Raw genomic sequence first — 12117 nt, 5'->3', positions numbered from 1 at the left:
CTAGCAGAGGAGCCTGATGTGGGGCTTGATCCCAGAACGCTGGGATCACACCCTGAGTCGAGGGCAGACGCTTAATGACTGAACCACCCAGGCGCCCCTTGTTTAAGGTATTTGAATAAGAACTGTTATAATCAAAGGTCAATTTATTTTGGAAAGATCTCCCCCTTGAGGACATTACTGTTTATGCATCAGTATATTGTAAACTTGAGCACTCTGCTAGATACTGGTGGGTGGGAACGGAGGTTAGATAGTGCAAACGTCGTGCAGAACAGTTTGCCCACATCTGTTAACATTACAAAACCCAGAAATACTAAGATCTATAGGCAAGGACAGTCGTGCAAGCAGTGCGTGGAGTCACAAAAGCTGTAAGCCACCTCACGTCCACACTGGGTGACAAGTCAAAGAAAGTGTGCTGACGCTCTCCATGAAATACCATGTAACTATTAAAAGCTGGAAAATCTATGAATACTGACATGGATTTCTTTTTCCTAGACATGCTGGCACACATATTTATACATATATAAAACTGCCTCCAGATGAATACTGATAATAGTTGTTGCCTCAGAGAGAAGAAACCAGTCAGCAGGGGTCAGGGAGAAGACCCTTTTATGTATGAACTGAATTTTTAACCATCTATTTATATTATTTGTAAATTAAAAAATCCAACAAATTAAATGTTTTGTAATATTTTTGAAGTAGAACTTATACAGAAAATGCACAAGTCATACGTGTAAAGGACAACAAATGTTTACAGAGTTAACGCATCCAGGTAACAAAAACTCATACTGAGCAAAAAGCACTACCAGTATTTATTTAAAAGAAAATCCCAGACACTTTATCATTTTATCTGTAAATATTTCAGTATGTATCTTTTGTGAAAGAACTGCAACCTAAAATGGAACCAGAGGAAATGAGATAGAGAATCTAACACACGCACCCTCAGGAAAACAACACTTAAGAACAGAGAGACTGATTTCCTGTAAGTGCCTGATTTACAGAAGACTAACACTTCTCTCCTGACCAATGAACATCCACCAAGAAACTCTCACCCTCCTCAAGCCAATGAACCTACTGTGTGGACTCTGGCTGGACTCCCCCTCTTTGCACTCCTTGCCCATAAATACAGTCCACCCCGAAGAGACTCACCTGTACCCTCTAGAGCATACGTTTTCCAAATTGCAGTTCCTCTGCTATCCCCCCATAAACTCTATTACTAGTAATTGAAGCTTGCCTCAGTTTACCTTTTTATTTTGGTTGACTCTTCACAGATGAAAACATAACCATAATACCACTATCAAATCCAATAAAGTTAACAATAATTAAATTTTTAAATGCTTAATGCTTACATTTTTTAATGCCCAGTTCATGTTCAATTTTCTTTGCGGTCTCAAAAATATCCATTTACATTTGATTTGTTTGAATCATAATCCAAACAGGTCTACACCTTACATTTGGTTGATTTTTCTCTTAAGTCTCTTTATTCTGCAACAGCCCCATCCCCTTTGGTTAATGCTACTTCTTTGTTGTGGAAGAAACTGGTCATTTACCTTGTAGAATTTCTCACATTCTGGATATGGCTAATTGATTATATCCTCCTGGTGTGATTTAACATGTTCTCCATCCACTGCATTTTTTGGAAGCCACTAGATAGACCTAGAGAACACACTTCTTGAGTTGGTAAGTAAAAATGTTCTATCATGCAGTATGTTGAGGAAACACTGTACAACTTTGTAAACCTACGCATAGAGGCTCACAAACACCTGAAAAGGCCCTAAGTGAGGAAATGTTGTTTAATTTTGCTTAACTGAGTATTCCCCCATGCGTTCTGTTGTTGTTGGACCACCCATGACATTCGCACGGAACTAGAGTCCGGTTTCACACAGTCCGATCAACTCTGGGAGGAGATCTGGTCTTCTCTGAGTTCTTTGATGTTGTGGGGTGCAAGACGCACTACAGATGTTCACGAGTTTGTTGGTAGATTAATCCAACAGACGTTTACTGCGTGTTTTCCATTTACAGGGTATTGTACTTTACTGTTTCTGTTCTCGAGAATGAAGACTGAACTGGTGAATCAGCATGGGTTCAGAAAGCAAAGGCACATGCTCCTTTAAAGCATAAAGCAGTACAACAATCCGCTGTGCCTATTGGAGAATTATGGAGTGGAGCGGCTTGGTGGGTTCATCAGGTAAACTCCGATGGCAAGATTAGCTCTGGAGTTCAGCAACAAGAATCGGCAGCAGATCTGAGCTGAAAAGGACCCCAGAAATTATCTGGTGTAGTTTCTTCGTGACATGAAGCCCAGGAATAGCAAAGGACTCTCGTGGCTGATGAGGGATACAGTTTAAGATTAAAGCCAGATGTTCCTGCTGCTAAACTTAGTGAAACCCTGGGTACGTCCCATTCAAGATCATTTCTTTGTAGGTAAACTGCTTTGTTTTGTTTTCCTCTGGAGGCTTTTAGGATTTTCTCTTTATCCTTTGGAGTTCTGAAATTTCTTCAGGATGTGTCTAAGTACGAGCTTTTCCATATGAACATCCTGCCTGGATTACATCTGGCCCTTGCAGTGCAGGGATTCAAGTTTCCTTAGGCTGAGGAAAACTTGTATTTCCATTTCTGGGTCAGTTGTTTCAATTTGGTCATCCCATTTGTTTTTCTGTGATGTTGTTTGTTTTATTCATTTTGGGTGATCCTTGGCTGATCCTTCCACATTTACGAATAAAAAGCCATGTTAATTAGTTGACTTGGGCTCATTTTGCAGTTTAAGGACTTTACCCAGAAATGCACACTTAGATCAAGTTGACCTCGAAGTATTCACAGTCTAGTGAGGAAAGAAAACAAGTAAACCAAAAATTCTGTCAAAGTGTCAGCACACCTGTGTTGCAGCTTGGGCAAAGAGAAATAGGTGTGTGCCCGAGGGTTCCAAGTGCACCCCTCCCCCAACTTCAGTAGCTGCTTTGGGTCCTCCAGGGTTGGGCTGGAAATGCAGTGGGGGCACAGAAAAAAGGAAGGAGCAGAAAAGTTCTGACTTAAGAGCTATCGTTTGGTGGTGTGGCTCTCTGGACAAGAAGTTTAAGGCTTTTTCTTTCTCTTGAAGGATACATTTCTGAATTTCTCAAAGGTTTATCACGTCGAATCCTTAGCTGCAACAGTTGTGACCTGGGCAATGCATTTTCCTAGACTTTTCACTTACTACCTGGAGCCGTGGCCCATTCTACACAGATTCTTTTCATTTGAGGACCCATCTCTCTTCCAAGTAGCTCTCTTAGATGGACAAAAACTTGACCCAGGCCTGGTCTTTCCCTATGCACCACATCTGTTCCAGAAGAAATACTCGTTTATCCCTGCATTTGTGGAAACACACCTCTCATCCCTCTGCCATTGTAGGTAAACTGCTCCAGCCCCTGCCTTTGGCCTTAATGTCGCAAGGGTGAGTCAAACATCCAGGAGTCTTCAACTTCTTGTATGTCCTGCAAGTAGGTAGTGAACGAAGGCTTACAAAACTGGAACCTGAGCAGCTCTTTTGTAAGCTCAGCAGAGATTGTAAACACCTCACTTTGGAAAGTGGGCATATTTGGCACCTTTAGTGTGGGGCCTCAGCTGAAAAGGGAGAGAAAAAGTCCCACTGTAAAAGCTTGTTTCGTGCCTAAATGAAAAGTATAGGGGTGATGAAATAAGGAATCTTCCCTGCTGTTCCGTCTAAGCAGTGGGCCAGCTCCCATGAGTGATTTTATTACAACAAACATGTTTGCCAGACAACCTCTATCAAGCCAATTTGTGGGTCTCAGGTGGGGGGGGGCTTGGTTCTCCCAAGAAGCTGAATGGAGCCAGTTGAATGTGCATCACTGGGAGAAAGGATTACCCCGCAGAGAGAAGTGTAGAAACATTTTTACACTGAGCCATGTACAGAGCATGAGCGTTGAAGTCAAACAGGCCTGGGCTGAGGGTTCAATTTGGAACTTACTAGCTGTGTGACCATGGGTGTTTAGCACTCTCAGCCCTTGCCTTTCTGATTTGTGAAAGGGAAGTGTAGCTAACTTGCAGGATGGCTGTAGAGATTAAATGAGATGTAGGACATAAAGATTCTAAAAGAGAAGGCCCCCAGTGAGCAGTAACCACTGGCACCACCCCCTTGTTCCATTAATTCCTATTCTTCCTTAAAGACAGCTCAGGGTCAGCCACATCCTCCAGAAGGCTTTTCTGGATTCCCTTTCCCACACCTCATGGTACAGGTGCTTCCAAAGCACCTTGTTATGTCTCTATCATGGCACTAACCACACTTACCTAAGGTTGTTTGTTCCTATGTTTGCTTCCCCCATTAGAACTGCAGGCTCCTGAAGTACAGAGCGCTTATCTAAGTCAACCCTAAGCTCTTAGCACAGGGCTCAGCAGAGCAGATATCAATGGCCACACAATTATGACATGTCTGGGATCTGTGTCATTCACCATCCTGCCTCAGAGACATAGGGAAAGAGCATTGGTATGTTAATAGATCCTGGGATGCCTGGATGGCTCAGTCAATTAAGTATCTGTCTTCAGCTCACGTCATGAACCCAGAGTCCTGGGATTGAGTCCCACATTGGGCTCCTTGCTCAGGGGGAGCCTGCGGCTTCTCCCTCTGCCTGCTCTGTCTGCCGCTCCCCATTTGCGCTGACAAATAAATAAATAAATAAATAAATAAATAAATAAATAAAATCTTAAAAAAAAAATAGATCCCTCCCTTGGGGGAAACCATATCCAATCAATCGTAACTGAGATAGTAGATCCCTGATTCCCAGTCCGGTTTTTTGAATCACAGAAACCTAGAGCAGGGAAAAACTTTAGAGAGTACCACATCAAGCTGGGGAGGGGGCACATGCTACTCTCAAGGAGCATGCATGTCTTTAAAAAAAAAAAACATATTTCACACTGTAAGTTTATATTTGGGAAATTTAAGAAGAACCTTACTTAGGTGTGTTTTGGAATAGAAATCCCAAAAAACCTTGGTTGGTGTGCATATTTATGCATCAGTCATATCATGGAGAGGGCAATCAGAACTGGGCAGGGCAACACGAAGTTTCTGTTTATCAAAAGGAGGCAAGGTTACCAAACTGATAAACGATGGCCTATCTGCAACCACTTCTTTACATACAGATGAGGAAACTGAGGTTGCAGAGAGCTCTACCCAAGGTTACAGGGCCAGGAGGCAGCTAGGGCAGAGTCTCCACATCCAGATTAGTGCTCCTCCACTGTCCTATGCCTGACGGTGGCCTTGTGCAGCGACCAAGTGCCTCAGCCCCAGTCCAGGAGAAGCACTGGCCTAGGACTGAGAGGTGGATGGCATGCTGTGATCCTGGGCAAGCCAGTTCATCTGAGACTCGTTTCCTCATACGCGAAGTGGGGAAGATCATATTCTGCCTCCCAGGGCTGCTGACAGATCAAAAAAGAAGAGAAAGGCCTTTATAAACGGTAACATATAATTTAAAAGTGGCCCTTCTGGCATTTAAATCATCCAGCTTGTAGAAGAGCGGGCACACTGAAGCTGTCAACGTAGACACTGCAACCACCTCAGCATAACCAAACAAGGATTTCCAGACAAGTAGGAAAATCAGTGCTAGTTAGAACTTCCTTAGTACTTTTTAATCAGGGGTCATGGTGTAAGTGGGCAACTACATGGGAAAAAGAAATGCAAATTGGATTTACTTGACTAACTGTAAACCAGGATAAATTCAAAATAGAAGGTGGACTTAAATTGTAAAAGTGAAACCAGATAAGCACTGGAAGAAAACATGAAGTCTTCCAAAACCTAGAAATGGGGAAAACTTTTCCAGCCGTGCCTCAAAATCCTGAAGTGACGAGGAAAAGATTAATAGATTTAATTACATAAAAATGATGGCTCTAAAGCAGCAAGACAAAACAAACACCATAAATACGGGGAAAAGACAAGTGACAAACTGAACAGAAAATGTGCAACACGCATCACAGACGAGGGTTTCATAGCCTTACCATAGAGGGAGCTTCTAAAAATAAAGAATAAAAAGACCAAGAATCCCGTGTATGTTGAACAAATATCAGCGGACGGCCCACAGGAAAAGAAATGCAGATGGTCCTTTACTTATGAGATGGCACTCATTCTCACTCCTAAGAGAAATGCAAATTTAAACTACCCTGAAAACCACATCTCACCTATCAAGATAGATTAAAAACTCAAAATGGACACTATAATCTGTTGGTAAGTCGACAGGAAAATGGACATTTTCATACTTTGCTGGTAGGAAGGATAGTGGGGGTGGCGATGGGGAACTTGGCAATCCATATTGAAATTACACATTCATTTATCTCTTGACCTAGGAATCTCACTTCTACAAATCCATTCCAAAGATTTAACAGCAAACATAAGAAAAGGCATGTGCAGGAGGCTTTCACTGAAGCACTAATTATAGCAAAAGGTTGGAAAGAACTCAAATGCCCATCAGTAGGGAACTGATTGAGTAAACTATGTTATATCCACAAAGAAGTGACTGGCTCCAGGATGTTATTAAGTGAAAAAGGGTAATATACAGTAAGGTATCATTTAAATAACGGTATATACCTTTAAAAAATGGATGGATAAACCATAAATTTCTTCGTCAATGGCTATGTGCAGAGGGAGGGAGGACATGGAATGAAGGAGACTAATACGAGGCGCTAGACTGCTGTAAACATACTTTGTTTTGGACTTTGGAACCTTGTAAATATTTTACAGAATTAAATTAATTTGCATTAATTAAAATGCAAAAAGATTTTAAGTAAACTTTTAAAAATCCAAAGTAAAATGGAACAAATGAACCTGTATATCAAGTTTGTACCAAAACCAGAGAGAGATGAATCATTCCCAGTAGCTTTCAAACATAGGACTTTGTTCATTCCTAGTGGGATATACCGTAAGGACAAAAAGAGCTACAAAACAATCTTAATTGCAAAGTAATTATATTATAGGTAGTAACACTGTATTACTTTTGGGGAACTACTATGTGCATATTCTAAGGTAAAGCAAGTACGTACTTGTGTTGGTGTCATTGAAATTTTCAGCATGGAGAAAGAAAACAGGATGATACAAGAGATGAGATAAAAAAAACTCTGCTGTGCTAAATTTGAATTGGAAGTATCAATATAAATTTCTTAAGTATTTTGAAAAACAAACATGTATTTCCTTGCTCTGTCCACTGAAAAGGCTGAGAAACAATGAACAACACAGTAGCAATGAACATGCCTAGCACCTAGAACAGGATCCAGAGCTCCTTGGAGAAATGGGTGACTCTAGATCTGGGGAAGGAAATTTGGAAGAGCTAGAACATCTTATCATACCAGAAACCAAGCAATAAAACGTTAATGAGGTTACGTCACAGGACTCAGGAGCCAAATTGAAGAGGCTCCCATTGGTCAAATATGGGACCATTTGAGTATCAATAAAAGTAATTACAACGGATAAAACATACCAAATATTTTAACTTGAAAAATTACTACATAATGGAAAATAAGTAAGTACTTATCCTATCTTCCTTATAGGAAGGAACTGTACCTTGGGGCTGATAAGGGAAAGGACCTCTTTTAGGTATATTCCAGCCAATAAATGAAAAAAGAATGATAGAATTAAGAGTTTCCCCACTTGACAACCCCTAGGGAAATGATGAATGTAGGCAGTGGTCATCAGCGGTGCTAATATGACAAAAGAGGAAAGCAAACATTATATTACTCTTAACAGATGTACACAATGACAGCTGTAAGTATTGTAGCCAAAAAAAAAAAAAATCAAATTTGAATCTAATATTTGATCAAGCTTCTAGATCTAACTAGCAAGTCACAGGAAACACAGCGGACAGAGGAATAGGTTATATGACACCACTGGGACTGGAGGTATGTGTGTCATGGAAATTCAGATTGCAGAAAATTCTACAGAACAAATGACTCAGTTTGATCAACAAATAAATTGGGGAGTACAGGGGTACGGAGAGAGAGACAGAGAGAGTCAGAATCTCTAGGTTAAAGGAGGCTTTAGAGACAGCATTTCATTGCCACTCTTGGACCTTATTACAACCTTAATTTGCACAATTTAAAAGTTATGAGGTATATGGGGAAATTTAGCATTGATTGGACACTGAATAATATAAGAAAATATTGTTCATTTGGTATAGGTGTGATAATGGTAGAATAGGTATGCTTAAGAGTCCTTATTTTTTAGACACTGAAATTTAGAGAAACAAACAGAAGCCTATGGATAAAATGAACAATAAAAGAAAAGGCAACATACTGAAAGGGAGAAAATATATACAAATCATATATCTAATAAGAGGTAAATTTCTAAAATATATAACGAACTCACACAATTCAATAAAAAAAAATCCAATTAAAAAATGGGCAGAAGATCTGAATAGACATTTTTCCGAAGAAGATATACAAATGGCCAACAAGGACATGAACAGATGCTCTACATTATTAATCATCATGGAAATGCAAATCAAAACCACAATGAGATATCACCTCATACCTGTTAAGATGACTGTTATGAGAAAGACTAGAAATAACAAGTGTTGGTGAAGATAGGGAGAAAAGGGAACCCTCATGCATTATTGGTAAGACTGTAAACTGGTGCAGCCACTATGGACAAGAGTAAGGACAGTCCTCAAAAAATTAAAAATACTATATGATCCAGCAATACCACTTCTGGGTATTTACCCAAAGAAAGTGAAAACACTAAGTCAAAAGGATATACGCACCACCACGTTCATTGCAGCGTTACTTACAATAGCCAAGATACAGAAACAACCTAAATGTCCATCGATGGATAAAGACATTGTGATACACACACACAATGGAATATTATTCAGCCATAAAAAAGAAACCTTGCCACTTTTGATAAGGTTGGACCTTGAGGGCAATATCCTAAAGGAAATAAGTCCCAGAAAGACAAAACAGTATATGATCTCCCTTATATGTGGAATATATACATATATACATTCATTCACACATATATACATTCATTCATACATATATACACATACATATATATACATATATACATTCATATATACACATATATATTCATATTTATATATATATATTCACCAAGACCATAGATATGAAGAACAGATTGGTGGTTGCCAGAGGTTATATGTGTAGAGGGCCAGCAGGTAGGGGATGGGAGATACAGGTTAACCGTTAAAAAAAGAAGAAAGAAAACATGATACTCCCTTTCCCCCTAAGTAAGGGCAGGAAGGGAAAAGCATAAACAGAAAAAAACACAAATAAAAATAGTGGAAATAAATTCAAGTACTGTTGGTAATCACAGGAAATGTAAATGTTCATACAATGGAAAACCACACAGAAATAAAAAAAAAACTGATCAGATTTGTATGTATCAACACAAATCTCATAAGCAATTGTGCTCAGTGCGTGAAATAAATTCAGAAGGATATAGTTTGGGACCACTTTGTAAATTATAAAATGACGCAAAACAGTGTTATATATTATTTATGGATACAAATATATGTAGCAGAATTTGAATGGAAGAATATATACCAATTAAAAAACAAAATCCAATAAAGTTAAAAATAACTTTTCAGTTCATATAGAGATGCTGCAAGGTAAAGAAAATCTGAGAATCTTCCAGCCTTTCAGAATGACTTTATTCTTCACAGCTTTCAAACTGTGAAGTCACCTGACAGAATGCTCAGTCTGAGATTCTCTTAATTCCTGTAACTTGTTATCATAGACTAACAAAATACTCTGCTACAATCATTCATTTAAAATACGTCAAGTTATACTTCTCAGCTCAAGTCTACTAGTAGTTCCTCATTGTACTCAGGAAAATAGCTGAAGCAAATGGCCTGCCAGCTCTCCCTACTTGATATCCCTTGTAGTAGCCAGCCTCCAAGATGGCCTTGGATAGATCCCCACCTCCTGCTGTTCAAACTCTTGTGCAAACCCTTCTCACTCGTCCAAGTTTGGTCTGTGTGCTCAACAGCATAAAGGAGAAGCAATGGCACAATACTTCTGAGATTAGGTTATAGACACTGGAGCCTCCATCTTGGTTGTTTTCTCCTGGCTTGGACCACTCACGCCGGGAAAAACCAGCTGCTATGTCATGAGCAGCTCCTTGCAGAATGCACCTGGCAAGAAACGATATTCTACCAACAGCCTTGTGAAGGAGCTTGGAAGTAGATCATTCAGCTCCAGTCAAGCTCAAAGGAAAGATTTTCTTAAAGAGCCAGACAGTAAAGTTTAGGTCTTAGAGGTCCTACGGTCCCTATTGCAACTATGCAACTCTGCCATTTTACACAACATGAAAAATAATGTTCAGGACTGCAGTTCCAATAAAACTTTATTTACAAAAACAAGCAGTAGTTTGTTAACTTTTGCATGACTGCAGCCAAGGCTCAGTCTGACTGCAATTTCATGAAATCCTCAATCAGACCCACCCAGCTGAGCTGCTTCACAGGTTCTTGTACCTCAGAAACAGTAAGCTGACTTTCAAGCTGCTACATTTTGGCTTAATGGAACTCATACACTCCATCCTCCACCACCCCACCCACCACCAAGTACACACACATACCCTTCACCTTTCTAATTTCGCCTCCTTCTCCTCTCTACCACACATTCAGAGCTCAGATCAGAGATTTCCTTATTCTTTCTTGAATATACCAGAGGCACCCTTGACTCAGGGCCTTTGTTCTGCTAGTCTCTCTGCCTGCCTGGACGCTTCTCCCATAGGTATCTAGCTGTATTCGCTAGCTTCTTTAGGTCTCTACGCACTGAGCCCTTCTTGGTAATGCCTTTCCTGACCCTATTTACAAGTGCAACACACCTTCCTCCTTACATTCCCTATCTCCTTTATTTTTCTCATATTCACCATGTTCCATACATTTTACTTTACTGTCTGTCTTCCTCCACTGGAGTATAAGCTTCACAAGGACAAGTGTTTCTATTTGTGATATTGCATTATGCAGCTGGCTTTCAATAAATTGTAAGTAAATTTGCTTGTCTCAACTAACCTGCCAACTCCTTAAAGGCCTAGTGTACACAGGCCTGAGCACACATTGTTAAATTAACTTTGAAGGATAATTTTAAACATCTGAACAACACAACCAGATCACTTGGAAGGATCTCTCCAGGGGAGGAATGGAGGTATTTGGTGTCTGCAATACTTAATCCTCACTCTACCTCCCCACAGGCAATTTCACCCCTCCCAACTGTTTATTACCACCTATGCACAGACGACTAGTGGACATCCTCACTTCGACTCTTCCTCAAAAGGACATCTTGTGGATCTCAAATTCAGCATGGCCTAAAATGAACTTTCCCCCTACTCCTCCTTCTCCTATTGTGACCAAACTCAGCAAATGCAATCTTCTAGTCAATTATGTCACCCTCAACACTTCTCCCTACCATCAATATCAATCACTAAGTCCCAGATTTTATCCTCTGAAAATCTCTTAAAATCTGTCCACTTCTCCCCATCTCCTCAAACACCCCAAAGCTACCTACCATAGCCACAGGATACTGCCATATACCTTCCTGTCTCCTTGTATCTCCTATGACCCTTCTGAAAGTCATTTTCCACAATGCAGTCATAGATCTTTTCCAAAATGCACATCTCATTGGATCATTACTGTTCACTTAATATTCAGTAACTTCCTATTGCTCTGAAGATTAAAACATGTTTTTCTGTCCTGCATGGGCTGGCTTCCCCCTTACCTTGCCAAATTTTCCTCATAACCACAACTCTATTCCAGATATACTCTATACCAACCAGATTCTCCATGTGCTGACAACTTTACCTATGCCGTTCTACCCAAACACCCCTTACCCAGTTACTACTGTGCCTGTTGTCTGTTGTAGGTCAGCTCCTGTTACCTTGAGTAGATCGAATTCCTTTTAGAAAGCTTGTATGGCATTACTTGGTCACTGCTTCCCTAACCATACTAGAGAGTAGGCTGTTTTTACTCCATTGTACCCACAGTGCTCAACAAAAAATCTGCAGGATTTTGGTAACTATTTAGAAAACATGAACTATTCAAACAGGGCAGTTAAGAGCTTATTGCAACTGTCTGGGAAAGAACAAAGGAGTTGCTGCACTAGAGCAGTACAATAATGTCGGGGAGC

Source organism: Ursus maritimus, unplaced genomic scaffold (genome assembly GCF_017311325.1).
Source record: "Ursus maritimus isolate PB19 unplaced genomic scaffold, ASM1731132v1 scaffold_4, whole genome shotgun sequence".
NCBI classification, from domain to species: domain Eukaryota; kingdom Metazoa; phylum Chordata; class Mammalia; order Carnivora; family Ursidae; genus Ursus; species Ursus maritimus.
This window is presented reverse-complemented; position numbering follows the sequence as displayed.